Here is a 23,079-nt window from a genome sequence, read left to right on the forward strand (position 1 = left end):
GTGAGGCTGATGGCAGAGGATAGATTGAGGGAGATGTAGTGGCCTTACATGATGCCCTCTGCAAGTGCTATGCCTATCCTAATGGACCATAAGCTTGTGGTTATGGTATTATACTTATAATTAGAATTCTTTTTATTTTTTGGTTTGCCAACCCCGGTTTCCAAGGCTTTGCCTTGACTAATCCGGTGTTCGACCCGGGTCGCACACCTGGCTGTGATGGGTGAATCTCCTAGTGGGGATTTTTTGCATCTACAAGGTTTCGATACCGGAACCTTGCTTAAGCGGACCAAGCTGCTTACCACTTGGACCAACCCCCGTTAGTTATAATTAGAATTCTATACGATGACTTTACACGATAATTGACTTCCTTTTTGTACTCTGGATTATATAATATGGGTTGTTATATGGTTATCATACTACATCAAGTATCCAAAGGGATGAACCAACCTAATTGGTTAGGTGTGATGGAAAGATTCTATATAAGGTAAGATTTACTTCTCATATGGCCGATTCATTTTAGAACACATGTCATGTGGTACAAACCAAGACCAAACCAAAAGTAAAAATATGAACTCAAAAATCATATAAATTCGATTTCTAGTCAAGCAACCTAATTACCTAAAATCGTGTGATGCACTCCTAGTCATTGAACACAAAAATGGAAATTATATGAAGCCCTCACCACCTTGTCTCATTAGATGGTTTCTTATGAACCTCAATTATTGGGACTATATTTAAAAGAGATCCTTCTCTATAGAGTGTCTAAGTTGATACGTTTTGATATGATTTACATTTGACAATAAGAAACTAAAACTAATTCAGATATGAATCAATTAAAAGTAAAGTTGATTAGTATTCCATCTAATTCAACATAAATTTCATGACAAGTTTCAATGCAATTAAAGATGGTTTTTTTTGCCAACGCAAAGCTGTTCTAGTGGTTGAAACCAACACTTCTTATTGAAGAGGTCGTGGGTTTAACTCTTGTTGAGGCAATTAAATTTGCATCTCTAAACACATGATGCATTCAACACTCGGTCTTCAAACTTTAACCATCTTGTGATCTCCATTAACAAACTTGAGGTATCTGCAACTCTTTTCCTCCTAAGGAACCAACAAATTGACTGCTTTAAGGGAATCAAACTCAATCACATATTAAAATCATCTATCTCTTTCAGTCTGTACTTATTCTATATAATGTATAGTTATTCTAAAAGTCATTTTACTTACTTTATACATTTTTAGTGTAAAGATAATTTATTTTTCAAAGATGATGTAACCCATGTTGCTTATTGTGCATAGTGTTGTTGATTAATTCCATTTATGAATGGATTAGGTTTCTTTTTAGTGAAAAATGACAAATGTTTAAAAGAAAAATAGAATCAAAATTGAAAAGAATCAGATTCCTTTACCTTTTAGCATAGAGGATAAGCATATCCTAACACCTCTCTACCATACATTCAATACAGGGATTCCGCTAGCTAGGTCGACTCACCCTCTAAATATATGGTGATAAGGAGTTATGATAGGGTTATGTTCTACTCTCAGGAGTAGAGGAACTAAATCCGAAAAGGAAAGAAGATTACGAAATTAATATCATATGATTTTTCTCTAGCGTGGTATATGGTTCTAGGTATGTCTTTCTACATCAGCTGAAAGCTAGGGTTTAAGGGGTAGCCATGATGCAATGGTCGGTGGTCTAGAATTTTAACCTAAAGTCAAACCATTGAAACAATCTCTTAGCAAAAATGTTGGGGTAAGGTTGCATAAAAAAATTGCCTCTTTGAACTCTATTTGTGCAGAAATTTTTGCATCTGACTCACCCTTTTTATACAATGGGTTTCTAAACAGGGTTAGCAACTCAGTTGCTGCCTTGGATAGAGGGCACCATCTTTGTTGTGTGAGATGGTTTGACCATTTTCAATCCTTAGATCCAGGAGTTGTGTAGCTCGAATGCCTCAATTGTAGCACAGTCTCTCTAAAAAAAAATGTTTTTGCACCTTATGGATATCGATATCATATCGATTGCATGATATAGACAAGGGGGCAATAAGATCCAAGAGACCAAGACATCATTGTTAAAGGGACATTAAGGGCAAATTTGCTTTATTTATTTATTTATTTATTTTTTGGGTAAAAATTTGAAAATTGTCATTATAAAAAACTATCAACTATAGGAGACGTGGAAAATAACAAAGAAGAGTTCGCAATAAACATTGGTGGTACACTCCACTAAAAGCAAGTCAAATAAAATATACGATGCTTATTGATACCAAATTTGATATTGTATAAATTCTCGTATCAAGAATGTCCATCTGATATTGTGTATAAAACCATGATATGATACCAATTTGACTATAAATAGTAACTTTTAATTAAATACTCGACTTGGAATCCATTTTGACACCATTAGGGTTATTCATGTTCTTGACTTCATAGATTCCATTTTAACAGTATTAGGGTTCTTCAAGTTGCTTATATTTTTTAGGGGTTACGAAAGAGATGTTGACTTTAGCAAATTTTTTGCACATTTATTTCAGATCAACGGTCCATACAGTACCCCTATGGAGTAAGCGGTTAAGAACAATAATTTAGGTGTTAGTTGAGGTTAGTTTGGTAATTTGATTTCTGAACACCCATACTCCCATAGGTTCTGGCTTTTCTTAGGATCCACGAACCAGTCGAATGAGCAATCTCTGTGTTTCCAAATTTTCTGAAACTTCAACAGAATATTGCGAGCTTCACCTGGGGTAAGTTCTTCTCTAATCTTTAGTTTTATACAAATTTAGTAGTAGACAAGCAAGTCCTATGATTTACTGTTGTTCTATTCAGCTCGAATTTTTATTTCTAGCAAGATTCTGTTTCTCTTACTGGTCACTAGGTCTTTGGTCTTCAGTAAGGAGTAGCATAAAGATGTAGAATTTAGGAACACCGATTCATGGATTTATCTTTTTGTTGGGTATTGGGTTTTTCTTTTGTGATTTTCGTGCAAAACGGCTCAATTAGTTTTTTCCCCTTTTGTTCTTGATTGCGGAAGTATCACTGGATTCATGTATTTGGATTTTGTTTCCAGCTACATATAGGTAGCCGAGCTGCAGTGTTTGAATAGTTTTCTGGCTCTATGATATTTCGTTAGTCTTCATGTACTTGATTTGAATAATTTGAAAAGGACAACATTTTGGGTTCTGTTGGTGAAATACTTGGGATTTTGGCTGGATTCCTGGATATATATATATATATATTTTTTTCCTTTTAGGAAAATTTTTATGTTTCTTCAGTTTTGTGTGACACTAGGATTGTTAGTTTGGTTCCTTGTACATATTAGTTTATATGAACTTTTTTCTTTCATGCTTTGACATCTATATTGTGTGCAGGTGATGGTAAGTCTGATTCTGTAAAGGGTGACATTTGTTCAGTTTTATTGGTGAAAATTGGTTTGTTGTTAATTTAAGTTTGGAAATGGGTAGTACATGGTTCCCTTTTGGAAAAATCAGTGGGGAAAGTTGTTCTTGGAGAATCACTGGCAAAATAGCTGAATTATGCAATCTGACTGGTATAGTTATCTGATATGGAAGTTAGAGATAAGCGTAGGGTTTACCTCTGCAGTGCTATTGGAAGAAAGAACATCCTCTGATAGAATAATATAGTTCTTTTTATGATTGGTGCTAATTTTTGAGGTGAAGATGGATTACTCCTTTCAACCTAGGGGGAAAGGAACTAATTATTGGCCTTCTTCACAAGCTTCATCGGGGGTTCTCCAGTCAGCACAAGGTGGAACTGAAAATCTGATTGCAGATGAGCCTGCTAGTTTCTCAGACCTTATGAACTTTGATTCTTATGCTGAAGTATGTAGTCAATCATCTGTGGACCCAACTCTTCCATACTATGATATGAGTCTACTACAGTCACCTGGTGGGTTTGCCTCTTTTTCTCCATTGAATTTTGCAACAGTGAGCTCTGGCATCTTCTCTATTACTGATGAGGATGCTCTCGGTGCTGATTGTGCTGCCAATATGGAATCTCAACAAACAGATACTCAGCTCTGTTTTCCATTGAATTCTTCTGAAGCAGAGGAGCTGGGTTGTAAAAACAGCAGTAACTGTTATCCCTCAGTGAACACTCTAGACATGGGCAATGATATTATTCCTAGGCCACTAGAGTCATCGTCTGCTGAGAGGATGTTTAGGGCCTTGAGCTTATTTAAAGAATTATCTGGAGGGGGGATTCTTGCACAATATTGGGTTCCCGTTAAATTTGGAGATCGGCTTATTTTAAGTACTTTTGATCAGCCCTACTTGTTAGATGAAATGCTTGCAGGGTACCGTGAAGTATCAAGAAAATTTACTTTCTCTGCAATGGCAACACCTGATTCCTTTCCTGGGCTTCCTGGGCGTGTTTTTATGTCTAAGACGCCTGAGTGGACCTCAAATATTGTATATTACAGCAAGGCTGAGTATTTGCGGGTAGAGCATGCGGTTGAACATCATGTCCGTGGATCTATTGCATTGCCAGTTTTCAGCCCCCCTGAGAAGAAATGCTGCGCAGTGCTTGAACTTGTAACCTTGAAAGAGAAACTCAATTTTGATCTGGAGATGGAAACTGTCTGTCGAGCTCTAGAGGTTTGTTTTACCTTTTATGTATGTTACTCAGAATATTTCTTCTTCTTTGCTCTTCTCTCTTCTCTCTCTTTTTCATTGTTTGTATGTTGTATGTATGTATGTATGTATGTATGTATGTATGTATGTATGTATGTATGTATGTATGTATGGGTGTAGGTACCTATGATTTCCAGAAGGAGATTAGGTTCCATAGGTTCATTTGTTTCTAAGTCCTATTTCCTGGCTGAATTGTTTGTGGCATCATTTTTTCCTGAAGAATAGCCTAGATGCTCAACTGTTTGTGTAATTGTAATGGTTTCTGAGTCACACGGCCAACCAGGAAGCCTAGGCTTACATAGGGAGCACCATCCTACAAAATATAATCACAAGTCATGGTGTTCTATTTTTCAAAATATTCTAACTAAGGAACCATTGGCATTTTAAGTGTTTGAAACCAAGTCCCTGTAGCCAGCCCAAGAACAGAAGAACGGAGAAGAATAAAGAAGAGGTAGAGGAGTAATGCGAGGTTTGAAAAAGAAGGCCTGGAATTAGATTGAATTCTCTAATTGCAAGCTCCGTGCTTTATAATTCATATTATAAAAGTGCAAAGATCCTGCTGTCCTTATGAAATTGGTGGCAGACTCATACAAGGAATCAAACTAAGCAGAAGACTTACACAAGGAATTAAACTAAACAACCCTAAAAACAAAAAATAAAAAATAGGGACAGAATTGTCCCCAGTTGGCTGCTGCAAGATTTTATCACTCCTCACGCTGGAGCATTCAAGTCACCCATGCTGATGTAGCCTAAAGTGAATGAGGGCCAGTTCTTCCAAGGTCGTTAAGAGAACCAATTCATATGGGACCAAGAAAGGGTTTCTTAAAATTTTGGTTATGGGATATGGGGTGGTTTATGGTTTTAATCTCAACTGAATTTAAAATAGTGACTGTTTTTCCCTGGTTGGATTAACTCATATGGAGGAATATCAAGCATAAGGGTTGTCAGTTATAAAGAATTTTAAAATGGTAGATATCTAGTGGGATGGGGCAGGTTCTTGAGATATGGGATGAAAAGTTATGGGAATGGGGTGAGACTTGGAGGGAATGTAAGCAATGCTATGGGGATATGATTGCCCATGTTTGGTTGGGTTTGGATGACTAAATTAGAAGATGTAAGGGTTCTTATTTTGGCGGGTTTTAAGGAGTATGCAAATTGAAGAAATTTTTATAGCTTGATATCAGGGAACATAATAGGTCAATTTGGGTCTAGGGTCACTAGGTTTGGGGGATGATTTATCTAAAGTTTGGATCGATCTAAATGTTAGATTGGCGTAGATCTGACCGTGAATTTTGGGTCACTTGAAGAGTCTGAATATTCAAAAAACTAAAAATGAGATTGATATGAGAAGGGGAATGAATTAATTGCTATTACTTACCAGTAACGCAAGTCTGGTAATGGGCCAAGATGGAGTTGGAATAGTGAGGGTTGGCTGCAAGCATTGCCGAAGGAGAATCCGGAACCCTTCAAATGGAAAGCCCTAGGTTGCTTACTCAAACACATTGAGGTCCCTTACCATTGATGAGAAGCTCTACTAACACTTTGCTATTAAGCAGTAAGTCACTCTTTATTAATTGTCTTCTCAAATATGTTTACATGTCCAGGGCCTTTATTGTAGCCTTACATAAGAAGTCCTAGTAAAATGATTACTTAGAAATTGACTTTCCTAGTTATACTCAAGATACTAATCCAAATTCAAATATGAACTTTATAACTAAACTTGAAAAGGATTCCTTATCATATACTAAACCGAATCAAACCTAACTTAAACTAAAATAAACATGAACCATACTATTCTACCCTTATAACTTAAGTTGGGCAGAATATACAGAAGTGATAAAAACCTATTTTCGTTTTTGGCCTAAATGCTGAACTTATGGGCCCATAAAATTGTCTGATGACCACGTAAACTTGCTGCCTAGAGGCCCAACACCTAGATCTATCAACCCTAAACTGATTTCAAAGGGAAGTTGGCCAATTTGGTGTCAGACTTGCATCACATGTTCAGCTTGGTATAATTAGAAGGAAAACTAGGAGCAGTTAGTGCCTGCGTAAACATATTCGCTCACTGCTTAGATGAGGACACAAAGGGAGTGGCAATCAATTTTTTCATCGCAACATCTGTGACAAATTGCCAATCCACCTTATACTAATGGTGGATTACTATCAATATAAGTAGTAACTTGATCACAGACTCACAGTATATCTTCATTGGAGAATCTATTGGAAATCCCAGTTCACAAAGTAATGATCGAAGTCACATCAGTTCTGCGGCAGTATGAGCCATGGCTTGGTGCTCAGCTCTAGCACTGGACCAGGAAATGTTAGTTTTCTTTTTACGCCCCCAGGTGACTAAGTTCCCCCAGACAAATGTACAACCTGTAGTAGATTGTTGATCACTGGTAGAACCTGCCTTATCTGCATCAGAAGAGGTCACCAGATCCATATGTTGATTGGGATGATAAATTACACCTTTGCCTAGGGCATGTTTAAGATATTAGACTACATGGACAACAACATCCCCATAGGCCTTTTTAAGAGACTGCATAAACTAACCTAGAACTCCAACATTAAAGATATCAGGTCTCATAACAGTAAGATAAAGTAGTTTCCCAGTCAGGCTCCTGGAGCAATAAGTGCCATCCAGTATTCTCCATCAACTCCAAATTCTTGAGGGTCCCATGGGATATCCATTGGTTTTGAATAAAGCATTCCTGTGTCGATTAGAAGATCAAAAACATATTTCCATTGAGATAAACTAATCCTCTTTTGCTATAGACTATTTCTATGCCAAGAAAATATGATCCCTGAAGTTTTGGGACTTTCTTTGCAATTTGACCTGTATCTCTTCAATGCCAGCCCTGCCTTTTTTAGAAATAATTATATCATCTATATGCATGACTATAATAACAAAATTGTCCCCTTGACTACAGACAAAAGCTGAGTGGTCAGAGTAGCATTGGTAAACCCACAAGTGGTAACAATAGCGCTAAATTTCTCAAACCATGCCTTAGGATATTGTTTAAGATTGTAGATAGCTTTATGTAACTTGCAGATCCTTTGTTGGTTCTCCCTTTGAGCAACAAACCCTGGAGGTTGCTTACTTCTTCTTAAAGGGCACCATATAAAAAAGCCTTTTTGATATCAAGCTAGAGTAGAGGCCAATCAAAGTTAACTGCAAAGAGATGACTAGGCAAACCAAGTTCAACCAGGCAGCTGGATAGAAGGTCTCAAAGTAGTCAACCCCACAAATCTGAGTGTAACCTTTGGCAACCAAATGGACTTTGAACCGCTCAAGGGAGTCATTAGAGTGATACTTGGTAGTACAAAAAGAGATGATTAAGCAAACTTAACAACAAAAGATGATTAAGCAAACTGAGTTCAACTAGGCAACTAAAGAGAAGGTCTTGAAGTATTCAACCCCATAAGTCTGAGTGTAACCTTTAGCAACCAGACTGACTTTGAGCCACTCAAGGGAGCCATCAGAGTGATACTTGGTAGTATACACCCATTGCACTTAACCAAGTCCTTTCTGGGGAAGCAAATCACCTAAGCTCCACATGTATCTTGAGATTAAAGCATCCATTTCTGCATCCATGGCAGCCTTCTAGTCAGGATTTTGTAGAGCCAGAGAGTGATGGGGAGGAATAATAAGGTGGGTAGTGAAACATCAAGATTATGAACATGATTGGGAAGGTGAGATATAGAGACAATTCGGTCAATAGCATAACAACAACGGAAGGAAGTGTGCAAGAGCATTTACCTTTAACAAAGTGCTACAGGTAATTCATCCCAAAAAAAAGAAAGAAAGTGCTACAGGTAAGTCATTTGGAGTCTAAGATGTAGGACGCTTCACCTGAGGAAGACGGTGGTGCCGAGGGTGTTGGAGGAAGAGGTGTGGCGCCCATTAGATGTTTGCATTGATAACCTTAAAAAAGCAACCTAAAAAGGGTCATCACGTGTCCTCAGATTGGAGAAAGTAGGATGTATCCTCAAAGAAGGTCACATCTGCACTAACATACTGTCCATGGGTGAGAAGGTCATAGCATCAGGATCTTTTTGAGTGCAAGAGTACCCTTAGAAGACACACTTATTAGGCCTAGGGAAGGTTTATCAGTAACAAGGGGTAGATTGTTAACAAAACAGACACAACCCAACACTTCAGGTTGTAACAAAAAATGCATCAAGGCGGGAAAAACCACGGAAAAGGGGGATTTGTTGGAGAGAACATGCAGACAATACACCAGCACACCAAAAGCGTTTAGGAACTTGCAAATGCAACATTGGAGCTCGGATCACTCCAAGGAGCTCCAACCAGAAGATGTCCCTTTATAGGTTTAAGTTTAAGGTCCAATCCAGTCAGAAATTTGAAACAAAGAACTCATTTCATGGAGACTTAAGTTTCTCAACATCAATGGTGAAGGGCCGAAATATATTCAAATTGAATATACATTTAAAGGAGCTCTAGTAGTCTTGCAAGGGTTTACTGAGTTGCTAAAATTGAAAGAGCCTCTCATAAATTTAAAAAATGCGACTCATGTTTTGTCTTGGGAAATATGGTTCCTTCAAGTCATCCATATCCCACTGACAGTAGAGTGAAATATAACATTGGCAGCTATATTTGGTTCCATATTCTATAACCGGACCTTGGTAATTGCGTTATTTTTGGACCAAACATCATAATTTTTATTTAGTGGAGGGATGTTCAGCTTCAATCAACAGTAGTTTACCTTTGGTCAAGATATAGACTCAAACACCTTGGGTCCATAGAAGGTAGATGGAGCTGCCTTTGAGGTTGATGGATGTTATCTGAACATTAACTTGTTCAGATGGAAGTGTGGTGCTCTCTGTAGAGGCTCTCAGTAGTCATCTTGAAGGAACAAGAGGCAGAGGTGTATCTTCTGATTTACTAGAAGAAGGGCAGCAGCAATGGTAGAGCCATTGAGGTATACCTTCTAATTTAGCAGAAGGGCAGCAGCAGTAGTAGAACCACAGAGGTATATCCTCTAACTTAGCAGGAGGGACAGCATAGTCGCAGAAGTGCAGATGTATATCTTCTATTTTACAGGAAGAAGGGACAGCTGAAATGATTCTAGTAAAGGGTGATGAAGCTGATTCTTCAACCAACCAAGTAGCGCAGCCCAGAGAACCAGAAGAGAGCAGATCAAACCCAGATTGATTTTCCCCCCTATGGAAGCTCGAGCTGTAAAGAGGAAAACTGATAACGTTAAGGTTCTCTGGGGTCTTCAGCAGTAGGTATTTAGCTCACTTCATGAAATTCTTGAAGAAAGATCTAATATATATATAAAGCACCGTGCAGTGGCTGCACATCAAAGAAGATAAAAAAAATAAAATACTGATGCAGAAGCGAGGAATGAGGGTTTCCTTGGGCTGATTGCAGCAGCTTCTGATAACATTTTAGAAACCAAGACCCTTTAACCAGCCCAAGAACAGAGGAACAGAGAAGAAGAAAGAAGAGGAAGAGGAGTAATGCAAGGTTTGAAAGAGGGCCTGTGATTAGAATGAATCCTCTAATTGCAGGATCAGTGCTTTATGATTCAACTTATAAAAATGAAAATACCATGCTGCACTGAAGAAACTGGCGGCATACTTATACAAGGAGTTAAACTAAATGGCAGATTTATACAAAGAATTAAACCAAACAACCCTAAAAACAAAAAATAACAGGGGAAAATTTCTGAGATGGTCAGATTTTAAAAAAGATTTACTCAATAAGATATTTAAAAAAAAAGTTTTACTCAAATGGATTTTACAAAATCCCAATTTTATGATAATTTCTCCCACTCAACTAATATTCTCCCATGAAGGCATGAACTACCACATCAACACTATTATATATATGTTTAGTTAGTATTTTCTACCTTTTTAAATAACGTCGTATTTTCAAGACTACATTATTAAAATAAAATAATAATTTTGAATGCTAGTAGCTTACTGTTATCTAAAAATCCCAAATGATTGTCTATCTATATTTTAGGAATTGAATTAGATAAAGAAAGTTATTTAAAAAGGTAAAAAAATATTACCTATTTATATATAAAAACTTGAGGGTAATTTGGGTAGTTCATAGGAGAATATTAGTTGGGGCTAAGCTGTTCCTAGATTTAGCTTTACATTAGCCAGTGCTCATTCCTATTGCCCTCTATTTATATGTGGCGGTTACTGAGTTAGTCCCACCACCTGTTATGGTATTTTTCTACCATCTGGTAGGTGTAGAGGACTGTTGTGGATCCTCTTGTTCATGCATCAGGGGGCCCACTTGAACAGATTAATTGCTTGGTAGTTGGAATCTCCTGGGTCTCCTGCTACAATTCTTTGGAGAATAACTTGACTAGAAAGGAGTCGTAGGACTTTTGAGGAAGAACGTTTGGGTATTCTCTCGGGTCTCTTTTTATTTTTCCTTTGTTTCTCTCTCTCTCTCTTCAAATTTGGCATTGTATTTTGGGTGTCTTATGATTACTTTATGTCTGATCAGCTAAATGATTACTTTATGACTACTGATTACCTAACTGGTTAATTTTTCTATTTTTAGTTTCTTAGGTGTTCATAGCGCTCTTCCTCCATACAGACTTTTTAAGTATAGGAAGGACTTATTTTGCACCTTTCACCCTTGCTGCCTATATATATAATTGTGACCTCTTAAAAAATAGAACAAGTAGTGGTTGAGCATAGATAAGATGGACCGTAGGTTCAGATTAGATGCCCCTTTGACAAGATCCCAAGAAAACCCTTAAAGAGAACTAGGTTGACTAGTAAAGTTAAAATCAATCTTATCTGCTGAAGCTCCAGTCCTGGTCATTTTCATTAACTGTTAGATTTAAATTCTAGTGGTCAGTTTTGAGTCAATAGTCAACAATAAATTTGAAGTCCTAGCGAACTAGAGATTTAACACAGCTGCAGATCTGAGGCTCAGATCAGCCACAGATTTTGGTTGACAGAGCCTCTTAGGGAGTCCTTTGTTGCCTCATGAGATGTGTGAAATCTCTTGCTCAGATTTCCCTAATACTGATCTCATCAAAATGGAACTCAAAATAAGGGCAGGCCTTGGTGCAGTGGTCAGTGGACCACAGTTGTAGCCTGAGGTCAAGGTATCAAAACAGCCTCTCAGGAATATTTCTGGGCTAACTGGTAAGGCTGTGTAGGAAAGATTGCCCCCAGGGTCTGCTTCTGCGGAAGCTTTTGGCACCACGCTCGCCCTTTTAAATGGAACCCAGATTGGGCTGCTGCGAGGTTTTCCTGGTTGTTTTCTACTGGGCCTTTTTGTGCCTCGGATTACAGTATTTAACCAGCCATAACTTTAGAATAAAACAGTTCAAGCCTCAGTATCAAACAACCGCTAAAAAGCTTGAATGGGAACAGCAAGAATTGATACTTAAAGCAAAACAAAACATAGAGAAGGAAGATACGACCTTTAATTTTCCACCAAAACAGCCCGGACAACATCAGAATCATGGTGGGAGATCTCGCGAGATCTCGCTATTTTGAGATAGCGAGACGAGAGGAGAGGCAAGATCTGCAAGATGGGAGATCTCGCCACATCTTGCCGAGATCTCGCCATATCTCGCCGAGATCTCGCCATATCTCGACGAAATCTCGCCTCTCTCTCGCTGCAACCATAAAAACTTGTCAGAAACTTGATTTTTGGCCGGAAGTTGTTGGGGATTCAACTTCTAAACATCTTTAAGACATCTACAACATCAAATTATCATCATTCAAGCTTATTTCAACTAGATTTTCAACAAAGGTAAGATTTTCCCCCAAATTTGAATTTTTTTCAAATAGAATGTTCTACAATGGGTGTGTAAGTCTAATGTAAATATATGTTGATCCACAAACTTTGATCTACACTTTCATGGAAACCAATTTAATGTGACATTTAAACCGATATGTGACATACTATAGTGATGAGTTGGCTTGGGAGTCATATGTGGCCACCGTTCAGAATCAGTTGATGCAGAATGCTGAGTGATACTCTTGCTGTCTTGTAGTCTTGTAATCTTATTACTCACATACTCTTGTGATTGTGAACTTATGGATTATGATTTATGACTTACTAGAAGTCTAAAACTTCTTATGGTTGTAAAATTTTGAAGACATTTAAGTTCTTTGATAGTTTGATGTGTAATGTATTTGATACTTTATAGTTGATAACATGAATTACTTGATATCTCTACATTACATGTTGTCTAACCTTGCATTTCACAGCACTTTGATTTTACACATAGGGTCGACTTAGAAGGCATACTTAGGGTTATTTTCTCACAAATCTAAGGCCACCAATGTGTTCAAAAGGCCTTAAATAGGCTAAATACCAAATTTCAGCCCAACCGGGGCCCTAAAACCCACCGAGATGGGCCACCGAGATTATGCCAAAATTTTGGTAGATCTCGACCGAGATCTCAGTATTTTGGAGTGGCCATATCTCTCTCGAGAGCGAGATCTCCCACCATGATCAGAATCCCTTTAAGCCCTGTAGTTTGTCACCCTGACGAAGTTTCATAATTCCTTACTTCAATAGCAGCAAATAGATGAGTAGCTTTTGGATAAAAGGATAAAAAAGAAAAATAGATAACGGCCATACTTCATTCATAAAATCATTGGATAAGCAATAGCCTTACAAGCTGTGTATTTAAGTGACTCCTTACCTAAGTAAAAAACCTGTTTAAGTCACTCTTGCATAGGCAATTAAAACAAAAAGGAAACTCTAGGTAAGTGTCCTTAGGTGACACTGAGGAGTTTAAAAAGATAGCCTTAAAATAAACTAACACAACCAGATAGTAGCCTATGATGGGTCCGGTGGAACTAAATAACTGTGACAGGCCCATCAATGGGGTCATTAAAGAAGTAAAAGGTCTCTTTCTTTTAAATCATGGCAACTATGTAATGGTCTATTTGTCGGTTTTCTTCTTGTAGGAAATATAATTCTTATAGCTTGGTATCTGTTAACTGTTGTAATCTACATGTGGTATTTAAGTCTCTACTTTTCGTAAGTAAGTGGCTATTCTTTTTTCTGATTAAAAAAAATTGAAGTGAATGTGATTCAAACATATGTGTCTTCTAACCTATAGTTTTTACAGGCTGTAAACTTGAGGACCAATGTGCCATCTCGAGGTCGTTCAAAGGTACACATCAATGCCATATTTTAGTTGTGCTGATTAGCATTTTGAAGAAAATGTGGATAATCTGCTTCCAAATATTTACTTGTCATTCTCACTGGTATTACTCTAAATTCCTCTTTATTTCACAGGGCCTCTCAAAGAGCCAGAAAGCTGCCTTGACTGAGATAGTTGATGTTCTAAGAGCCGTTTGTCATGCACACAGATTACCACTGGCTCTTACATGGATTCCCTGTAGCTACATTGATGGAGTTGATAATGAATTTTCTAGAGAAAATATGAGAGAGGGTAAGATAAGCATGGCTGAGAAATCTATGTTGTGTGTTGAGGATACAGCATGCTATGTTAATGATATCGAAATGCAAGGATTTGTGCATGCATGTACTGAGCATCACCTTGAGAAGGGTCAAGGTGTTGCTGGAAAAGCACTTCAATCAAATCATCCCTTCTTCTCCCCTGATGTCAAGGGTTATGATATAAGTGAATATCCACTTGTACTTCATGCACGTAAGTTCAATCTGAATGCAGCCGTCGCTATCAGGGCTAAGGAGCACCTACACTGGTGCCGATGATTACATATTGGAGTTGTTTCTGCCTCTCAATTGTAAAGGGAGTTCAGAGCAACAACTTTTGTTGAACAATCTTTCCTGTACCATGCAGAGGATCTGTAAGAGTTTGAGAACTGTTTCAGATGTGGAACTAGTTGGCCAACAAGATGGTAAAAGAGCGGGGACGGACTTTCAATCAGCGGCTGTGCCTGGAGAAAGCTCTAAACTAGCGTTGCCGGATCTTGCTTTGGATTCTAACAAAAGGGTGTCATCTCATATATCTAATTCAAGCAATGAAGTTATTGTGGCAGATGGCCCTCTTGATCAGGTCTGTATCTCATCTGGACTCACTTTTTGGTTAACAAGGTTCGTTTCTTCTACAATTTTGTCATTGAATTATGTCATTTTAAGTAATAAGAAACCATTGTTAATAGCATAGTTTTATTGCCCTATGTAAGTCCATGCCATCTTTTTGGATCGACTAAAGAATCATTTATGGGAAAAAAACATGTTGGTTCCCAATGCGCGTAAGCAAGTTTGAGGTGAAAAGTCTACTGCTCAACAGGTCCACCTCATAAACTTGTGTCAAATTGACATGGTTGTACTAACCTAAGTAACTCCTTTTTTGGATGGTCTAAAGGATGGTATATGGAAACAAACAAGCTGGTGCCCAATGTGTGAAAGCAAGCTTGGGGTGGTATGTCTAATGTTTAACAGGTAGACCTCATCAACTCGTGTCAATTTAACATGATCAGGTGATTACTGATATGTTGAAGATAGAAGCTCATTTTCCTCCCCCACTTCAATTTTTGATAGCTCAAGTGACCATACTATGTAGTTCTATTTTTCTAGAGACCAATTTGAATCCAATAGAAGGACCTACTATGAACAAGCTATCTTGCTTAGATCTAAATAGGTGATTTTCGGTTATGTTTGATGTGATTCAAGGTTTGATGGTAGGGTTGCATTGAGTTTATGTAAGGGAGTCATCTAGTGCAGGTTATTGTAAGTTTTATTATGGAAAAATTTCAGGGACACTCCAAAATAATTTGGCAAAAGTGCAGCACACCCCAAAACTATTCCAGATTGACAATTCCCATTTCCATTAGAACCATTACTTTGTTAGAGGAAATGACATACATAGGCTTTGTTGAAGTATACGCAAGTTTTGAGTCCGTTTTATTGTTCACATAAACAGTAACGTAAACAAAATTATGCCAGTGATGCTCCTCTACTTTCTATTTCTAACGTAGGAATCGTGCTACACAAGTTTTGGGAGTTTTTAGAAAGCATTGTTTCTATTTTCTGTTAGGTACTAATTTTATAACTTTCCTTTTTCAGCACTTTCTATTTTAGACAGATTTTAGGAGTTGGAAGAGTAGAAAATTCTATCTATAAGTTGTAATCTTTATTTCCTTTTATAGAGGGCAAGATAGCTTGCTTCTCAAGTTGTAGTCTAGACTATTGATATCTATAAATAAGAGGCTGCAATTCTAAGAGTTGTAAGCTAGAATCACAAGATTATGTGATTCCTATCAATTCTTTTTATTTCTTCTTCTTCTCAGTTCTTCTTCTTATTGCACTCGTTTTAGTTGATTAAAGTTTATTTTCTAGCATGGTATCGAGCTTTTTTTAATCAACACGGTGTTGTTCTCGGTGTTTTCTTCTGAAGTTCTCTTTTGGTGTCCCTCTCTTTGATGCGCAACCACCTACTGCTGTACTTATTTTATTGTTAGATCAGATGATAATATAAGCTGATCTCTTATACCTTTTCTTCTCCTACTTATCCGAACTTGATTGATTACTTTGATCTATTATTTTTTGTAGTTCTACTTCCTTCTGCAGATCTGTTTTTCTCTGAAAACACCGTTCGATTCTATGTTGCAGAATTTTTCTGCATTCTTCTTCAAGTTTTTGGTGCGCAGCCACCTGCTACTGTAAATAATATGCTACTTAGATCAGGTTTGATTATGCAAATTGATCTCTTTTATCTATTATCTGTACTTAGATTCCGGAACTTGGATTAGATTTAGAAATAGCTACATCATCTTTTCACTTTTCATTTTTGCATTATGCAGATTTTTTTTTCTGCTTGTTTCTGCATACTGCAGTATTTTATTTTGCCCTATCATGATTTGGTTTGGTGTGATTCATAGCTGGTACAGTCTTGGTTCGGTTCTGCTCAAGTTTAATTGGTTCAAGTCTCTTTTTATTCATAGTTGGTCTAGTCTTTGTTAGTTTGTTTCTATTTCTTACCTCTGTTCAAAGTCTTATTCAATTTTGGGTCTCGATTCATGCCGGCCCCTTTGGTTCCTAATTGGACATTATTGTCATCAATGAAAACGGTTACAAATTTATCGAGTTCATCGTGAAATACTTGGTTCATGAGGTCCATGAACACGGCATGGGTGCATTAGAAGCCGTAAGGCATCACTTTAAATTCATAATGTCCGTACCTTGTTATGAACGCTGTCTTAAGGATGTCACTTGACTTCACCTTCAGCTGGTGATATCCTGATCTCAAATCAATCTTTGAAAAGACAGCAGCACCCTTCAACTGATCAAAAAGGTCATCAATCCGAGGCAAAGGATATCTGTTCTTGATTGTCGACTTGTTCAATTCCCCGGTAGTCAATGCACGTACGCATACTACCATCTTTCTTCTTTACAAATAAGATCGGAGCTCCCCAAGGCGACACACTTGGCTGCACGAAACCTCTCTCTAAGAGTTCATTTAATTGAGTTTGCAACTCTTCGAGTTCAGTAGGTGCCATTCTGTAAGGGGTCTTGGATACAGGAGCCGCTTTAGGAATTAAGTCTATAGAAAACTCAACTTCCTTATCAGGAGGCAAACCTGACAAGTCATCCGGAAAAACATCAGGGAATTCGCTAACAACTTTGACTTCTTCAAGTCTCTTCTTCTCTCTGACCTTGCTTCCAGACGAAGCATCTCCCAAAAAGGCATGGACTTGCATTAGAGTGGACAAGGTCTTCTTGCTAAATCTTCCCTTCTCTCCTTGGAATTCGAAAACTGAATTCTCTTCTACATGGAACTGAATCTTCTTTTAGGAGCATAAGATCACGGCATTGTAGGAAGTCAACCAGTCGATTCCCAAGATTACATCAAAATCTCTCATGCCAAATAATACAAGGTTTGCCTTCAGATTTCTTCCACAAATCAAAATGGAACAATCTTCTAACACTTTATCTAGTTTAACAGCAGACCCAACAGGGGTACAAATAGATAAATGACTAGATAAACATCGAGGTGCCAAGTTAGTTCTCAAGGCAAAATTAGATGATATGAATGAATGTGATGCACCCGTATCAAATAATACAAATGCGGGAAGAGAAGCCACTAACAGAGTACTGTTACAACATTGTGGCGGGGGTCTTGCTCGGTACGAGATATTGCTAAACACTCGCCGAGAGGGAGGGGCAGAAGTAGCAGCAGGAGTACTCTTCACTACAGGAGCTTGAGGTTGCACGGACTTCTTGGGGCAAGAACGAGCATAATGGCTGCTTGCTTGCAGAGGAAGCAAGTAGTATCTTTCGGTCCAATAGGAGCTGCAGCAGGGGGAGGTCTCTGATAAGCTGGTCTAGGATTCACCATCCCAGGCCTAGGAGGATAAGTAGCTCCCTGAGGTCTGGCTCCACTGGACTGACCATAATAGCTCACGGGAAGGAATTAGGATTCCCGACCAACATTTCTCGGCTGAAAGGCGGGTGCAGGATAAGGAGTAGGTCTAGCACGGTCCACAAATCCAGAAGGTCTAGGTTGCCAGGGTTTCTAAACTCGAGCATTTTCCTTTTCATTTTCTTCAAGCTTCTTCGAGTTTTGAACCACCTGAGCATATCCTTCAAGAGGCAAGACAGTGAGGTATGCCTTAATAGAAGGTCGCAAACCCTTGAAAAACCTTTTCGCCTTGGCTTCTTCAAACTTAATAGACTCGGGGGCGAAGAAGAAAAGTTCTTCAAATTTCTGCTGATACTCAAGCATAGACAAAGTACCTTGTACTAAGGCCATGAACTCGGCCTCCTTTGCGTCCTTTACAGCTTTCGGAAAGTAGTTCTTGCAAAAAGCTTCCTTAAACTTCTCCCAAGTAACAACACCACCATTCAAGGTCTCAAGGATAGGCCTAGTGGAAGCCCACCATGCATCAGCTTCTTGTTGAAACTTCTGCTCGGCAAACAACACTTTCTGAGCATCAGAACATTGCAAATGTCTGAAGGCCTTCTCTAACTCACGAAGCCACTTGTTCGGAAAGAGGGTGTCCTTTGTTACACCAGTAAAGGAAGGTACTTGTAACTTTAGGAAACTTTCCATCTAACGGGTGTGGGGTGTCCCGGTGAATCTTTCCATAAGAGGGGCTGCGGCTCCAGAAGTTCCAATTCCGGCACGGTTCTCATTGTGAAGGGTAGCAAAACCAGCCATCATTTGATTAAATTGGGCAGCCTGCTGTTGCATCATGTTGGTCATGACGCTGGCGATATCTCTAAAGCTTCCGATATCGGGGGCACCAGGAATGCCATTCGGGTGTGGCTATCGTCCTGTGTCTGCTGATCAGAGCCTCCAGCAGGGGTTTCTTCGTTTCCGTTGCTTCCGAATCCGACGAAACGATTTCTAAGTAAGACCATTCTGCATGGATCAAAGATAAGGATACCAAAATTTCAAATTTGACAAAGACAACTTGGCCAACGAATAGGATAACCAAATCATGGTTAGAATTATCAATATAACAGTAAAATAAATCAGCATTGATCAAAATATAGAGGAAATGAGTCTAAGAATCATAAATTCCCAAAATAACCCAATGCAGGAAAATGGAGAATTTTGGTCGATGCTTCTTGGTCGATGGTATCGACCAAAATGATCGACCAAAATAAATTATGCGCGAAAATCAGATTTAAAGGGCCCACTTCTCATTTCATTTTCATTTCTCACTCAACCATTTTGAGTTTAGCTCTAGAGAAAGCGATTTTCTAGGGTTTTCAAAAGTGCTAGGACTTGATTCAAAGCTTCAATCATTCTTGATAGTCTCACTTGATCATCTACACAAGTAAGTTCTCTTTCTTTTTCTCTTTTCTTGAAAACTTCATTCACCATTGTTGTGTTCTTCAATAAAACTGAGTAATACTTGTAGCTAATGGTTAGAATCATACACCTACGATTCAGGGTCGAGATTTAGGTGAGCCCATTTGTACATGGTTGATCAGGAAGATGGGGCTCCAGGATGCAGTCAGATCAGAGGATGAGGATGATATCGATGATGCATCAGGAGATACGACTCAGAGGATGATAGTACTGATGATGATGATGGTGGTGACGATGATGAGCATAGTGAGGATGATGATCAGGGTCATGAGGAGGCTCCGAGGCATGAGGAGGTTCCCGCTCCATGATTTTGCGAGGTCGGAGGCCCATCACACACGACTTTCCGAGGCTCCGGATGTGGCGACTCATCGGTCGTCGATTTACTCTATTCTTGAGAGGATCGAGGCTTGGCGGGGAGAGGATGGAGTTACACATGTGCACCCTCGGTGAGAGGTTTGCACGATCGGAGGAGGAGTTCAGATCTAGGAGGGATCAGACAGATCGCAGGAGTCGTTCACCTACATAGACAGCACTAGAAATTTTCTTTTATGTCATCATGGATGTATTTCTCTTTTCAGACTTGTAAAAATTTCCCTATGAAATCAATGAAGTTCAGTTATTTTGTCTATATTATTGTGTCTTATTCATGGGTCAAATTATGTTTCAATATTTTGGTTTCTAGTCCAGGTTATCTATTATTCACTTCTAGGAGCACTTGAGTCACTTCTGGATCTGTGACTTGGAATGTTCCGTCACCGTTTCTGTGGTCAGGGTTCCACTTGATCTTGGGCTATGATACCAATCTGTCACATCCACCCAGCCGGTACCCCATTTGGAATACCCAGGATGTGATCCACAATCCAAGGATCAATGGTCTGAGTGCATGTTGCCTCTCACATACACGGTAACACAATCATGAACAGTAATAATCAATGGTAAAAATAGCTAATACTAAGTATCATGAATAAGATAAGAGTAACTAAATCAGAGTGCGGAATATAGATAATAATAAAGTGTGATCAAAATCATAAAGGGTGAGAAGGTGTGGTAGTCACCCTCTCAGAGCAGCGGAAAAGAAGTAAATCAAGTTAGTTACATATCCGAATATCACCAGAATAATCCAAAGACAAGTTAATTACAATATCCAAGGTTCCACAAATACACCAGGGGAATGGGGCACCATGCAAGGGTTTCTTCTATACTAATGGTAGTCGCCTCACCGTATGGATGAAGTAAACCCAGGGCTGCCGCTCCCTCACAACTGTGGGGCTAACCCTGGTGCGGATAGTAATCCTCCTCGGCTCCAATATACGGATCCTCACCGACGCCACTACCCGGAGGGTAGTATGTGGAATCATAGTCCGCCTCATAGGAGGTGCCATCGTAATCTTCGGCACCTGGAATGTACTCTAAAACATTTGCACAAAAAGGAATGAGTTTGAAGAACTCAAGCAAGGAAGTTATTCCATAATTAGAAATCATACACATTCGTAACATATAATAATGCAATGTGATATGGAACATATGATGCAGATATGAGCCTAACTCTATGAATGCTGGTCTCTAAGGTAGACATGCTTTATGTCATAGCACCGTACTTCTCTGGGTCGTCAGTCACTCTCCCATTTCCATATCTTGGGAATGCCCGGGGAAGATCGGTAAAGTCATCAAAAAACCATGGTAAGGGGATCGGTCACCGCTCTCTCACATCACCATTTGGTCAAGTACTGGTGCATGTCACAAGAAAGCCTAGCCCAATGCAAGTCATCTACTCAGTCGGTCAAATCAGATTCAGATACGTCCATTCCTCGCCCCCGACGATCCTTTCCGGTATCCTTCACACTAGAGTGAACGAAATCCCGGATTTCAGACTCATCAACCCTATTGGTCATCCACATATAGTAAACGGGAAGCTCTCACGTCCTCTCACGGATTGGTTACCAGTCTTGAGCGCCCATGAACCCAAGTCTATCCATATGCAACTCTACCAATAAATGGCCCCTTTCAAGTATCCGTAGCATGGTTTATGTCCCCTACCGGATTGGTTACCGGCCTAGAGCGCCCATCCAACCATACACTACCACGGGTTGTTCGGTCTCAATGCCCTTCCGATTCGGGTCTGACACGACAAGGATGAACCTAGCCACACAACTAAACAATCCTATGTATGTCATCCAATAACTCGGGAGAGTGTCGATAGGCACCATCGGAGAACATCCCATACTATTCCCTCCGATGCCCAAGGACGAAGTGTCCGTAGGACACCCTCCAATCCCAAGTCATACGTAAGCAATCACACATCCAATCTCATTATTTCTCATGCATCCAATGCATATTCATAATAGTAATCAAATCATGATATTGAAACGCATCATTATAAACATAAGCAAATCAAAATGATAAAGTAACACAACAAAAGTATAAAGATTTAAATGTTACTGTTCTAACACATATATAAGATATCATAATGATTGAAAGAAATTTAGGGATTTCATTCTTTGAATAAAGCACAGTTCAATATTTGATGACTTATAGGTTTATGGATATAACCATCCTTACCTTGGATGAGTTGATGATGAATTGAGAATACCAAGAATAGTCCAATAGAATTGTTAAGGCCCTAAACAAACATCAATAATAAGTTAGAAAAGAAGTCGGGAAGATCGGAAGATCGGATGTCATTTGGGTCAAAACTGACCAAGGTTTCTATCAGCAACAACTTTGGTCGATGGTCTTGGTCGATGGTATCGACCAAAAGTATCGACCAAAATTGTCCTCGGGCAGAATAGTGGATTTTGGGGATTTTGGTCCGAAATGAGTCTTCCGGTGTTTGGATCAATCTGAAACTTGGAGGCATACTTAACAACAGTAGTAGGACACTATAAATCAAGGAATTAACCCAATCCAATGGTCCAATTAAAAAGCCCCAATTTGAGCTATCAAGTTCAAGTGATAAACATCATGGCATGAGTTGGAATTGATTGCATTGATGATGAATAGCATGCAATAGCTAGAGGAACTAATAGAAATTCGATTGGAACCATATGGCAATGTTAAACATGAACATAATACACTCTATAGCTCAGTTTGATATCAAATGGTATGATGTTAATAGGTAAATCATGGAATACATATGCTAGGCATGAGATATAAGCATTAGCATCAATGAATGGCTAAGGGAATCATGGATTGAGCATGAGTAGGCACTTGGAGTGGTGGTTGCAAGGTTGCGGCACCATTCCAAATGTCTCATCAGCAAGATGACAATAGAAAAGAGTAGAAAATGGTAGGGTAGAGAGTGGAATGAAGAGTCATACCTTAGTGTTGAAGATGAAGACAAGAATCAATGATAAACTAAGTGTCTTTGATGAGATACCCTTCACACTAACCAAGGAGATGCTTTGGGAAGCTCTCCCCACGTTCCCAGGTGAGAAAAATGATTGCAAAAGGCTCCAGGCTCGAGGTCATATTAAATAGAAAAGGAATATTCCATGGAATCATTAACTTGGCAGACTGGGATATTTTGGTCGATGGTCCTTGGTGGATGGTATCGACCAAAATGATCGACCAAAATATTTTCAGCAGAAAACTCATGTTTAGAACAGCAACTTCAAGTAGGGATTTGAAAGGCTATACAAGGTCAA

At 38.9% G+C, this 23,079-nt stretch overlaps 1 pseudogene; it reads left to right on the forward strand.

Moving 5' to 3' along the window:
• Positions 1-2,632: 2,632 nt before the first annotated feature.
• LOC149022090 (protein NLP8 pseudogene) lies at positions 2,633-14,779 on the forward strand (annotated as a pseudogene).
• Positions 14,780-23,079: the final 8,300 nt, after the last annotated feature.

Source organism: Hakea prostrata, chromosome 3 (assembly GCF_041222555.1).
Source record: "Hakea prostrata isolate BN-2017 chromosome 3, UWA_Hpros_2, whole genome shotgun sequence".
NCBI classification, from domain to species: Eukaryota; Viridiplantae; Streptophyta; class Magnoliopsida; order Proteales; family Proteaceae; genus Hakea; species Hakea prostrata.